This window comes from Notolepis coatsorum (assembly GCF_963971535.1).
Source record: "Notolepis coatsorum genome assembly, chromosome: 16".
NCBI classification, from domain to species: domain Eukaryota; kingdom Metazoa; phylum Chordata; class Actinopteri; order Aulopiformes; family Paralepididae; genus Notolepis; species Notolepis coatsorum.
The window spans coordinates 109,027,843-109,040,034 of NC_140180.1; positions in this window are offsets into that span (position 1 = coordinate 109,027,843).

Here is a 12,192-nt window from a genome sequence, read left to right on the forward strand (position 1 = left end):
CTTGTTCCATCCAAACTCTGTGATGTCCACAGCTGGTGGGTCTGGGCGGTCTGCTGCTTTCCAAAGCAGCACCTGTAGATGGGCACGTGGTCCATGGAGAAGAGCGTTAAGGTCTGTCGGAGGCAGTGTCTTCAGTGCTGGGGGGATTTTGCGCTTTCTGTAGATTTCATATGTGGCATTGTTGAGAGATGCTGATCTTCTCTGGTTGTACAGAGCCAGGAAGAAACTCTTCACTGTCTCTGTGATTTGTGAATCTGTAGTTCCCTCCTCTCCAATGATGTGAAGCAGATCACCAGATACTGCTGTCATGGCCTTAAGCGCAGATACCTTTCCTTTCCCACATGGATAAGAGGTGGTGTCACATCCGGAGAGAGCATGGATAGCCAGGATGGAGCGACACTGCTCACCAAGGTTTTCTACTGTCAGATTTATGTTGAGGACAGTCCCATCCCATCTCTCCATCTGTAGATGACAGGTGATGTCCCTCTTCCAGCACCAGTAGACCATCAGGACAAACACATCAGTGTCATCGCTGAGAATGCGGACTGTTTTAGCTCCACTGATGGTGGCATCCAGCATGTATGAGATCAGGGAGACATCGGCCTTGTCATGTGTGACAATGCTGTCTGCTCTACTAACCATTGTGATGTGATCTCCTATACTGTGTGTGCACAGAAGCTCACCCAGTCTCCGTTTGTTAGCTTTGTTCTTCATCACTTTTTCGCGACTAGGTAGAGGAGTTGTCACTGAAAGGTGGTACTCTGTGGAGCTCTCCCCAGCTCGTCTCTGCCTCTCATGGTCTTTGGCAGACACTTGCTCATAGCGGTCAAAGATGACACATGTTTGAGTGTTGTAGCGTTTAAGCCGGTGCCCCATGCCAGCTGCGAGGTCAGCAACGGTGCCTGATGATGGCCACACCACGTGGTAGATGAGTTGCGATGCATCAACAAGTACAACATCTGGGACAGAGGGATCAGGCTCAAGGATTCCAAGACGCTGGACAATCACAGACTTGTTCCCCTTCCTGAGGCATCCATACTCATTGATGATGGATGCAGGGACTGGGCTGAGCTCGTAGTTGAAAAGGTCAGACAGCTCCATGCTTCTCTTGCTTCCCACCACTAGTAGCCGAGCAAAGAGAGCCTCTAGGTCACATGTGATATTTTCATTCACCTTCACCCTTTTTGTGGTGAATTCCATTGTTACCACCTTTTTTTTGATGGGTGCATGAAAGCCCTCAGGAAGTGTTGAAGAGAACTCTGTGCTCATGTCCTGTCCTATCTTCAATGCATCCTGCACATTCACCTTTCCATCTGCCACCTGGCCGTTTATGATATGGCGGAGTGTTGCTGTCTCTGTGGTGAGCGGATGTGAGTTTTCCTGAAGTACTTTCAGGATTTCAGCTCGGTCCTTTGTGTCCAACTCCTGCCTTGCTTTACCTTCCTCTTTGTGTTTGTTGGGGTGAATTGTTTTATCTGGTGTGTCAGCGTCATCGTATATCTCATCCATGGATTTGGAGAGATAGGAGCAGATACCGAAAGACTGGATCCAAACAGCAACCTGCTCAGGGTTAGTAGAGAGGCCCTTCAGGCCCCCGACTCCCTTACCTTGCTTGATGCATGTTTGCTCCCCAAACATATCTGCACTCACTGCAGCTGCACTGTCTGAGTGGCGGCACACATGGCTTCCAGCAAGGAGGTCATCCTTGGCAGTAGAAGGAAGGTTCTGCATGTCACGCAGATGCCAGGTGATCCATCTTGCATAGTGGTGATGACCAGCAGCGAAGAAATAGGGGAGCATCTCTTCAAGACAGTGTTGTTGAAGCAGCCAGTCACCCTCTCTTTCTGCTCGCCAGAACCTGAGAGCTATCAGGGTTGGGAGGATGAAACAATCCACCCATAGCTGGCCAGTGGGGTGCTATCTGGCCTTCACCAGGAATGCTGTCATGTGCTCATGAGTCTTCTCTCCCTCCTCTAGGAAGTCATGAAGAAGAGCAGAAACAACCATGCGGAAGGCTCGCATAGCCTTGGGCCAGGCCTTCCCATTGAAGATTGATGTCAGGCCTCCAAATGACGCACGCACAAGCTCCTCCACACCGGTTGACTTCATCAGTTTTCCGATTGAGCCGATGAATGACATGAGTGTGTGCATCATCCCAGGTCTGAGAGTCACTGAAGGCCATCGCTTCGGATCACTCCACTTGATGAGGCAAGCAACCACATATAGCTGCATATCAAATGTTATATGGCTTTGGCTCATACCGAGTTGCTTGAGTGATGTGTCTAAGTAGGCCATGGTACTAAGCACTGTATCAGGGTGCGCAGGTGGGGAGTCAAGTAGTGGTCCAAAGACACTTATGGTCTTCAGTTTTGTAACTCTGTTATCATCACTGCGATCTTGCACAGCATTGTATGCTGACCAGTCCAGGGGAAGAGGGGAAGAGTGGAGCTGCGAGAACCAAGCAGCATCCTTCTTCTGTGCTCTTGACAAACTCTGTGTGATGGCATCTTGGATAGCATCAGTTCTTGGGACTTCAGAGCTGGTGGTGTCATCTTCTTGGGGCCTGTGTAATGTTCGATCACAAAACTGCTCTTGTGAGCCAGACAGAGTTTCCCAGCGTCAAGCTTTGTCAGACGAGGTAGTTTTAGTGACATGACCCCACCACCAGGAGTGGCTCCTCCAGGGAACAGAATACCTGCAGGATTCTGCACAAACTGAGTGGCCATGGCATGAGTCGTGCGGCGACCGTTCCGTGTGAAGACCACAAGATCAAAATTATCACCCCAACTGTGGGGCCAATCTGCCTCTCCAAGCCAACTGTGCGCAGATACTTCTCTGGGTCCTCTGAAACATATTTGGCAGCTGACTTCCGGAACCGTATGACTTCATCGTAGGTGGTGACAATGCCATGCTCGTTAAGATTCTTGACCAGCTCTGCGCTACCATATTTATGGTGGAGTCTTACGGCAAGCCCCAGGGTTGTCTGATTCCAGCTCCCACTGATGTGCTGCTGGATGCACTGAGCGAGTGTAAGTGATGGTTTGGTCACTTTTCCTTCCTTTGATACCAGACAGGAGACAAACTTCAAAAGGGATGGACTTGTGGCTTGTATGATCTTGTCATGCTGGAAGCTGCCAAGGTCATATTCACGGTGCAAGGGAATATTCTGCACCTCAGCTTGCACTCTCTTCACAAGCTTGGTGATAACTTCATCAGCGGCAGTGGTTTTTTCTTGTTTGACCAGTTTGAGTGACTTACTCATGGAATGTCTAAAACCAACAATAGTCTGGCACCCTTCTACCCTCATGACAGCTACAGCATCGCCATAAAAGTCACACAAGTTAGATAGTATCTGCTTACTGCAGAGGTGCCCGGAGTTGGCTACATATATATCATGTAACTCTGACACTGTCCAGGTTGATGACTTGTCTGCATTCATGTGGTCAATGACAGCAGCTAAATAGCTATCAAACGGTCTGCATTGGGAACTTGCACTTGAGGAAACTCTCTTGAAGTCATCGTAGCACTTGGTGTGATACTGGGCATCGGCTGCATGCAGGTCCAGGACGGCATTTACCCGTAGAGCCACTTCCTCAGCCCATTGATCCTGGCGCTCATCACATTTAGACAAGATGATGTTTTTGAAGGATTGCATTCCTGGTCTCTCAACAGTCCGGCATTGTTTCACTGGCTTCCATCTATCAGGGTGTTTGGTGTCTTTGGGTTCGCAAATGATACCACAAAACAGACATTGTTTAGAAAAGTCAAAGGCATGAGAACGAGACATACGTTTCCCTAGCTGACCATCAGATGAGCTGAGCTTGCGTTTGGTTGCCTTTCTAGACTTAGAGCTATATGAGCTATAACATGATTTGTGACAAACTACAGAGGCTGACACACCATGGGTAGCAATGATGTTCGATAAAGTCTCAGTTGTAGCTGAATCGTCAAGCTCTTCACTCCTCTGAAGCAAAGCTGTAATGCCTTTTGGTCCAGATGTCTTGAAGTCATTGTCCTTGCCGTCACAGGGCTCCAATAGGCATTTCTTCCTTGACATGTCAATCTGAAATTAACAAAAGAAGAATGCACTATTTGTATCCACCGTCTCTGCACTACCACACCACTCTACATTACAGAGCAATATGGATACATTGCCAGAATGTACATTTCGGACGGGCTGTTCACTATTCCAATGAAAACATGTATTTCCCATGTTATTGGTATCTTACATGAACTTGACTGGTATTTGCATTACCTTTTGGGTCTCTCTCTGCCTCAGTGCCTCAGATCTTCTATCACACAATTCTACATTAAGGAGAGCAAAAGTACCATATGAATATTCTATACAATATTTTTAATCAAACTTGATGCTTCTCTGTGTGACAAGGGATAGAGCCTGGTGACGCGAGGCTAGGTAATAATCACACATTCATGTCATTAGGGGTATAACGATTCACTGATGCATCGAAATGCATCTATTCTAATGTGACGATTCAACTGCATCGATTCGAAAATGTTAGAATCGATTATAATCGGAAAAAAATTTAAATCTTTAAAAAGATATTTTTTTTTGTGTGTATTGTTTTTGTTGACCTATAGTCCATTCATGCTGAGTGAATCAGTTCCCCCAGCCACATTTGTGTTTTCAACATTTTTGGAGGAATTAACTGATAGAAAATTAATCGAATCGAATCGTGGTCAAATGAAGAGATTTCATGATGCATTGAATTGTTGCCTGAAGAATCGTAATCGAATCTAATCATTGTGAGGTTGAATCGTTACACCCCTACATGACATACATTGCTAACATAGCTAACTAGCTATGCATTAACATTAGTTACCGTCAGATGGCTAACGTTAACCCTAAGAGCTAGCTTACTGTAGCTTACTGTGTAGAGCTAGCTTACTGTGTAGAGCTAGCTTACTGTAGAGCTAGCTTATTGTAGAGCTAGCTTACTGTAGTAAGCTAGCTCTTAGGGTTAACATTAGCCATCTGACAGCTTGTGATCATATTATATTCAGTGTTTGTTATTGGATAGTAATAAAACCACAGTTTGTGTATCTGTTTATATTTTCTCAACTTACTTGCATTGAAACAACAATCCTTGAAAATCAGGGGTCTGTATTTTCTGCAGCTGCAGTTGCTCGTTGCCACAGTAGGAATGAGATCATGGTGCAAATTAGCCACTACTCACTTGGAAGTTTTGCGTTAACGATTAGCACACTGAAGTCTTAGTCAAGGCTAGGAACTGGGGTTCTGAGGAAATTTTATAAGGTCAGTTACATACAAAAATCCAGTAGAATAGTTTCTAGTTGTGGCAACAAACAGCTCCGCTGCCACGTGGACTCATGGCAGAGCTCACCTGCAGCAGTTACCCCAGTAACCAAGCATAAACGCCTAGAGTACCCCATTAGGCGCTCTGCAAATGTAAGTTATTATTATTATTATCATTCTGTTTACAATTGAACTTTTCATGAAAATGATCTATAAATTCAGCATCTTCTGAAACATTTATAAACTGAAAATTCATAAAAAATTGGTAAATTCCAGTAAATATTGCAATTTTGAAATACATTTCTTCTCTTAAGTATCATAAATGGATTCAGCATCCTGAATAACCCCCAAAACAACTCGATAGAACACCAGCCCTGATTCCAAACTCTAACCTTAACCAACTTCGAAAGCGTCGCCTAAGCTTATCCAGTGATAAACTAGGCGTTAGGTAGTTTGCATGCTGTTCGAGGCGGAAATGGGCAAAGACACAGGCGTCACGCGATTGGGCGCACATGTCACATGACCAGAAACGTCAGTGGCCAATCAGAGAGCGTCTCCGAGAAATGCGGCTACGGAAAAAAATCACGCCGCTTCGCATCTAATGTGAAGGAACTCCGCCGGGTTGGTTGACATCAGCCATGGCTCGGTTTGCTGTACTACTGCTTCTACCGGTTCTCCTTGAGTCAGTATTCTCAACGTCTTTCTTTTTACCCGTCAATTCGAGAAAGTGTTTACGGGAAGAGATCCACAGAAATGTCCTTGTCGCGGGGGAGTATGAAATCAGCGAACAGTCAAACACCAAAACGAACGTGAAGATCACAGACTCCTCAAGCCACACTCTTTACTCAAAGGAAGATGCAACGAAAGGGAAGTTTGCATTTATCACAGAGGACTATGGCACGTTGGAGGTCTGCTTTGAGAGCAAGTCGCCCCTGGGAACTGGGAGGGTTCCAGACCAACTGGTAAATGTTGACATGAAACACGGCGTGGAGGCCAAAACCGATGAAGAGCCTGAGCCGAAGTTAGGGTGTGACGAGGAGCTGTAGACTCGTCTTGAGGTTTTCCATGAAGGACGTTTGCCTGTTACATATCTACACACACACACACACACACACACACACACACACACACACACACACACACACACACACACACTGGACAAAACATTATGGACAGCTGCTTCTATCATCAACTGAATTGACCACAGTGCCTAAAAGAAGAAAGTCTGCCTAGGGAAAATGTCCTTTTTGTCTTTACAGGATGAGGGGTTGTCCCAACACTGAGAACAAAGAGCACCTACGGGAGGCCCCCGTAAATGTCCAACCCCCCCCTCCCTATGCTTGCACCTTGCACCCCCTCCCAATGAAAGACAAAAGTCTTTCTCTGGTCTGCATCCCCTTAACAATTGTATGTATTGAGCCGTACTGTATTGTACACATTCTGCAATCTGTTAAATAAAGTTTTCATTCATTCATTCAGTCTCCTCCCCCTCGTATGTATTAGTCTAGATGGAAACAGGTCCACCTACATGGCCTGGATTTCTTTTCGCCACGTGTTTTTTCTTAATCCTTGACGTGTCTATTTTAAGATTTTAACAGGTAACCGGTTGAAATAATGTCCCATGGGGTTTATTTTTAACCCTTTATTACACCTATCCTGAACGAAAACCTGAAAAAGTAAACAGCATAACTTTTGAAGTTAACAACATATAGAGACAAATTAAAACATTTCCCCAAACAATATTGACCCAAGGAATTCAGTAAAATAGTTATTTTTTTAAGATTCAAACACATCTTGATTCTATTTCAAGACAAGAAAATGCAAAAAAAGCTGAAAATGTTTAGATCACATCTCTATTTTCTAACTTTACTCTAATGTAGTCCATCAGATGAGATCAATTTGAGGTTGGAAATACAATGTTAATAAAGATTGTATCATGCTGTTATGCCCTAAATATTGTAGATTTTGTGTAAACAAGGCCAAAAGTGGAAGACTAATTTGTTCTACATAGACAAATTAACACATTTTCCTATACAATTTGAAATCCAGTGAAATATGTTTTGTTAAGGTTCAAACAAAGTACTATTACAGTACATCTTCTCTGTTGGCACAACATTAAAACCTATCATCATCAAAGAGATCGTCAAAGTCTATCTCTCCAATCTCCATCCTCATCACACTTGTACTCTCCATCCTCCTCATCCACTTTATGTTTTGCATAATCTGCCTCCTTATTAAGAGCTTCTTGCTCTTCTGACTCCGCTTTCTGGGCCAGTACCTCAACAAGAGAAGGAGGGAGGATGGGTCCAATCGTCCAGACAGGCTCTAACACGGCCTCATCCATCATCTTCTCCCAGCCCATATCCTCATCATAGGGTTTGGGCATCTCAAATATTGGCTGGTCTGCTCTTTTGTAGCAGGCAACTCTGAAGTTGACTCGCTGTACATGTGGGATGAGACAGACCTTGGCAGGAGGCAGGCGTTCAAGGTCTACTTTGGACTTTGCATCCAGGACTTTATCAAGACCCACCATTTTTTGCAGCATCTTGGTCCGCACAGCATCAACTGACTTCATCCGACCATGGCCATACATAATCTCTGTAAATGTACGAACACCCTCCCACCCACCCACCCCCTCCTAATGTACATTTCCCTCCCCCTTGTATGTATATATTTACTGTTAGGATCTGTTTAACAGTACTGTATATTTGCATATCTTGTATGTCACAAATGTAACAGTACTGTATATCTGTATGTCATAAATGTCATGATTAGATTAGATGATTAGATTAGATTCTTATATCTGTATGTTGTGTATGTCATAAATGTCATGAATTGAAAATGGGGGACCCTGATGTAAACAAGAGGAAAGTCTTTCTCTTGTCTGCATCTCCTTAACAATTGTGTGTATTGAGCTGTACTGTACTGTACCCATTCTGCAATCTGTTAATAAAAATGTTCAATCAATCAATCAATCAATCAATCAATGCCCCCAACCAGAACACATGAAACCTCACTAACTACTAGTATGAAGAAATAGCTTTGGTTTGTCTCCCCCGTCTGGTAAGGAATGGATACTGCAGTCCTAGGTAAGTATGGCAGAAGCACCATAACCTGCAGACTGTTCTCTTTCAGTTAAATTAATTCACGATTGCACATTCACTGTCAGTTATTAATAGCATTAACTAACCTTCTCAGACCAACGTCTTTTTAAATCAAGTTCATTTTTTTTAATAAATATTTGTTCTGCCCAGGGCAATGCATTATTTTCTGAATTCCAGAAAAGAAAAAAGCAGATCAAAGCACATTTCAATTTGCACATTGTATGACCAAATGTTATTTTTCCTGGCCTTTACTCAAAACAATAAATATACAATAGAAAAAGATTGTCTGTCAATTAAAATGATCAACAACAAATCAATACTTACAGTTACATGAGAGGAAGAAAAGAAAAACTAAAATAGAATCATAGCCATACTCAATCATTCACTATATCACTAAGGAAACCTTCATAGTCTGATTGTTCTTTATACATTTTCTTGAACAGAAAGATATTTATACAACCCTTTAAATCTTTCTGTGGAGAAACCCACACTTTTACGCCATATACTGAAATACACATCTGCTTTAAAGTCCTACATACTTAACTTTATGGTTCTCGTCCTCTGAGCTAAAAACAAGCAAACCTTCTGGTAATACTCTGCTTTTTGCCCTGTCTAATACTGTCTGTAACTCAACTACATCTTTAAGTTTCACAAGTCCTGACTTAATCAACAGTCTGTTAGTGTGTTCTCTTGAATCCACTTCATGAATCATTCTTACAAAAAAGATGGCTTGTACTAATGGCTTCATGTTATTCATGTATTGTTGCCCCACACTTCTACACAGTAACTGAAATATGGCAAAATAAGTGAACATTACAGAATTTGCATTGCCTAATCTAATGGATACTTTTCTTTGTTTAAAACAAATAATATTTCGGAGAAGGTCTATGCAAATGTAAGTAACGTATAATTTATTAACGGTAATGAATATATATCATTATATACTATTTACTTGATACATGGACTGATCGTCAAGTGATTTTGTTTGCAGATTATTTACTTTGCAGACAATTTAATACAGTTTGATGGTGTACTTGGTTAATGTAGGACTAATGATGAAGTGATTGATATATCAAAGGAAATATAAAAAAAGGAATATTAGGTGAAAAAAGTGTTAAGGGGTTGGGCCTGATAAGAACATTGCTTCTTCCTATTCCTTTTCAGACAAGAGTCTTATTTTTATTCTATCTTTATTATCTTTTATTTTCACAGCAAATTAGCTTTGTATTTTTTTTGCATTGCTATTTTTTGTTTATTTTGTTGTTCAAACAAACACTCCAACTGACCATCTTTTGATAATAAAGTACTCAACCTCTACTGTCTTTAACTATGAATGAACACAACACTCTAACTTACCATCTTTAGATAATAAAGTACTCAACTTCTACTGTCTTTAACTATGAATGAACACAACACTCTAACTTACCATCTTTAGATAATAAAGTACTCAACCTCTACTGTCTTTAACTATGAATGAACACAACACTCTAACTTACCATCTTTAGATAATAAAGCAGTACTCAACCTCTACTGTCTTTAACTATGAATGAACACAACACTCTAACTTACCATCTTTAGATAATAAAGTACTCAACCTAGGATGGCTTAGAGTAGACGACAGAGTACAGCAACTTGCAATGGGCCTGGTCTACAAGATACACTATACGACTAAGGTACCCATGTACATGTCAAAATACTTCCCAAAGGTCAGTGAATACCACGACACCAGAGGAAGCTCAACAAATCATGTTAAACCCAGATTCGGCTCAAACAAGGGACTAAACACGTTTCGCAATTATGCCACATCAACGTGGAACGCCCTACCCAAAGATGTAAAGGAATGTGAATCCCTACCCACATTCAAAACCGCTCTTAAAGAGCACCTACGGGAGACTGCAATTCGAAACTGGCCACCGTAAATGTCCAAACCCCCCACCACCTCCTAATAGACAGTCTTCTCCCCACCGCATGTATATATTCTCTCCCCGCCGTATATGTATATTTCTCTCCCACCCACCCACCCCCTCCTAATGTACAGTCCCCTCCCCATCATATGTATATACTCTGTCAGGATCTATGAGTAACAGTACTGTATATTTGAATACCGTATATGTCACAAATGTATCAGTACTAAATACCTATATGTCCCTATGCCATAAATGTCATGTATGTTGAGTATGTCATAAATGTCAATATGAAATGAAAATGGGGGACCCTGATGTAAACAAGACAAACATCTTTCTCTGGTCTGCATCCCCTGGTCTGGGGGTCTGCTGATGGAGACTCAGTGTTCAGGGTAACAGAGCATGAGGTGAGACGGATCTTTAAAAAAGTGAATATCAGGAAGGCAGCAGGACCGGACGGCATCCCCGGCCGCGTCCTAAAAGTCTGTGCCGACCAACTGGCCCCGGTATTCACTGACATCTTCAACCTGTCCTTGGAACAGGCTGTCATCCCCACCTGTCTGAAGAAGTCCACCATCATCCCTGTACCCAAAAAATCTACGCCCGCTTGCCTCAACGACTACCACCCTGTAGCTCTCACCTCCATAGCCATGAAGGGCTACATCTGTTCCTCCCTCCCCATCAACCTGGACCCTCTGCAATTTGCATATCGCCCCAACAGGTCCACGGAGGACGCCATAGCCCATGTGCTGCACACAGCAGCATCACACCTGGACAAGAGGCAGGGGAACTATGTGAGAATGCTGTTCATCGACTACAGCTCAGCATTCAATACCATAGTCCCCTCCAAACTCATAGCCAAGCTCAGGGACCTGGGCTTGAACTATGACCTCTGCCAGTGGGTCTTGGACTTCCTGACGGGCAGACCCCAGGTGGTAAGAGCCGGCAACTGCACCTCCTCATCCATCACGCTCAACATAGGGGCCCCCCAGGGCTGTGTTCTGAGCCCCCTCCTCTACTCCCTGTACACACATGACTGCGTAGCACAGCGGAACAACAACACCATCATCAAATTTGCTGATGACACAGTGGTGGTGGGCCTGATCTCTGCCAACGACGAAAGGGCCTACCTGGAAGAGGTAGAGAACCTGTCACAGTGGTGTCAGGAGAACTGCCTCTCCCTGAACGTCAGCAAAACAAAAGAGATGATTGTGGACTTCAGGAGGTCGGGGGTCAAGGACTACAGCCCCCTCAGCATCGACGGGGCACCGGTTGAGAGAGTGAACAGTTTCAAGTACCTCGGAGCCCACATATCCGAGGACTTGACATGGACCACACACATTGACAGTGTTGTGAAGAAGGCACGACAACGCCTCTACTTCCTCAGGCGCCTAAGGAAGTTCCAAGTCAGTCAGAAGATCCTTAGGAACTTCTACTCATGTACAATAGAGAGCATCCTGACCGGCAACATCACCTCCTGGTTTGGGAATAGCACTGCACAAGACCGTAGCAGACTACAAAGAGTGACACGTTCAGCCGAACGCACAATTGGAGGGGGGCTTCCCACCCTCCAGAACATTTACAACAAGCGGTGCAAGGGGAAGGCTAAGAGAATTATTAAGGACTCGAGCCACCCGAACAACTGCCTCTTTGAACTGCTGCGGTCAGGCAAGCGATACCGGAGTCTTAAGGCGAGCACAGAAAGACTCAGAAGAAGCTTCTATCCCCAGGCCATCAGGCTGCTAAACGAACAATAATCGCTAAACGAACAATAATCACTATGCAACAACCATCAAATGCACACAGCACACACACCCACACTCACTCAAACAAACAACACACTGCAGCACCCACTCTCCACACTTTAGATCACACAAACACACTTACACTTTATATTTATTGATAAAGG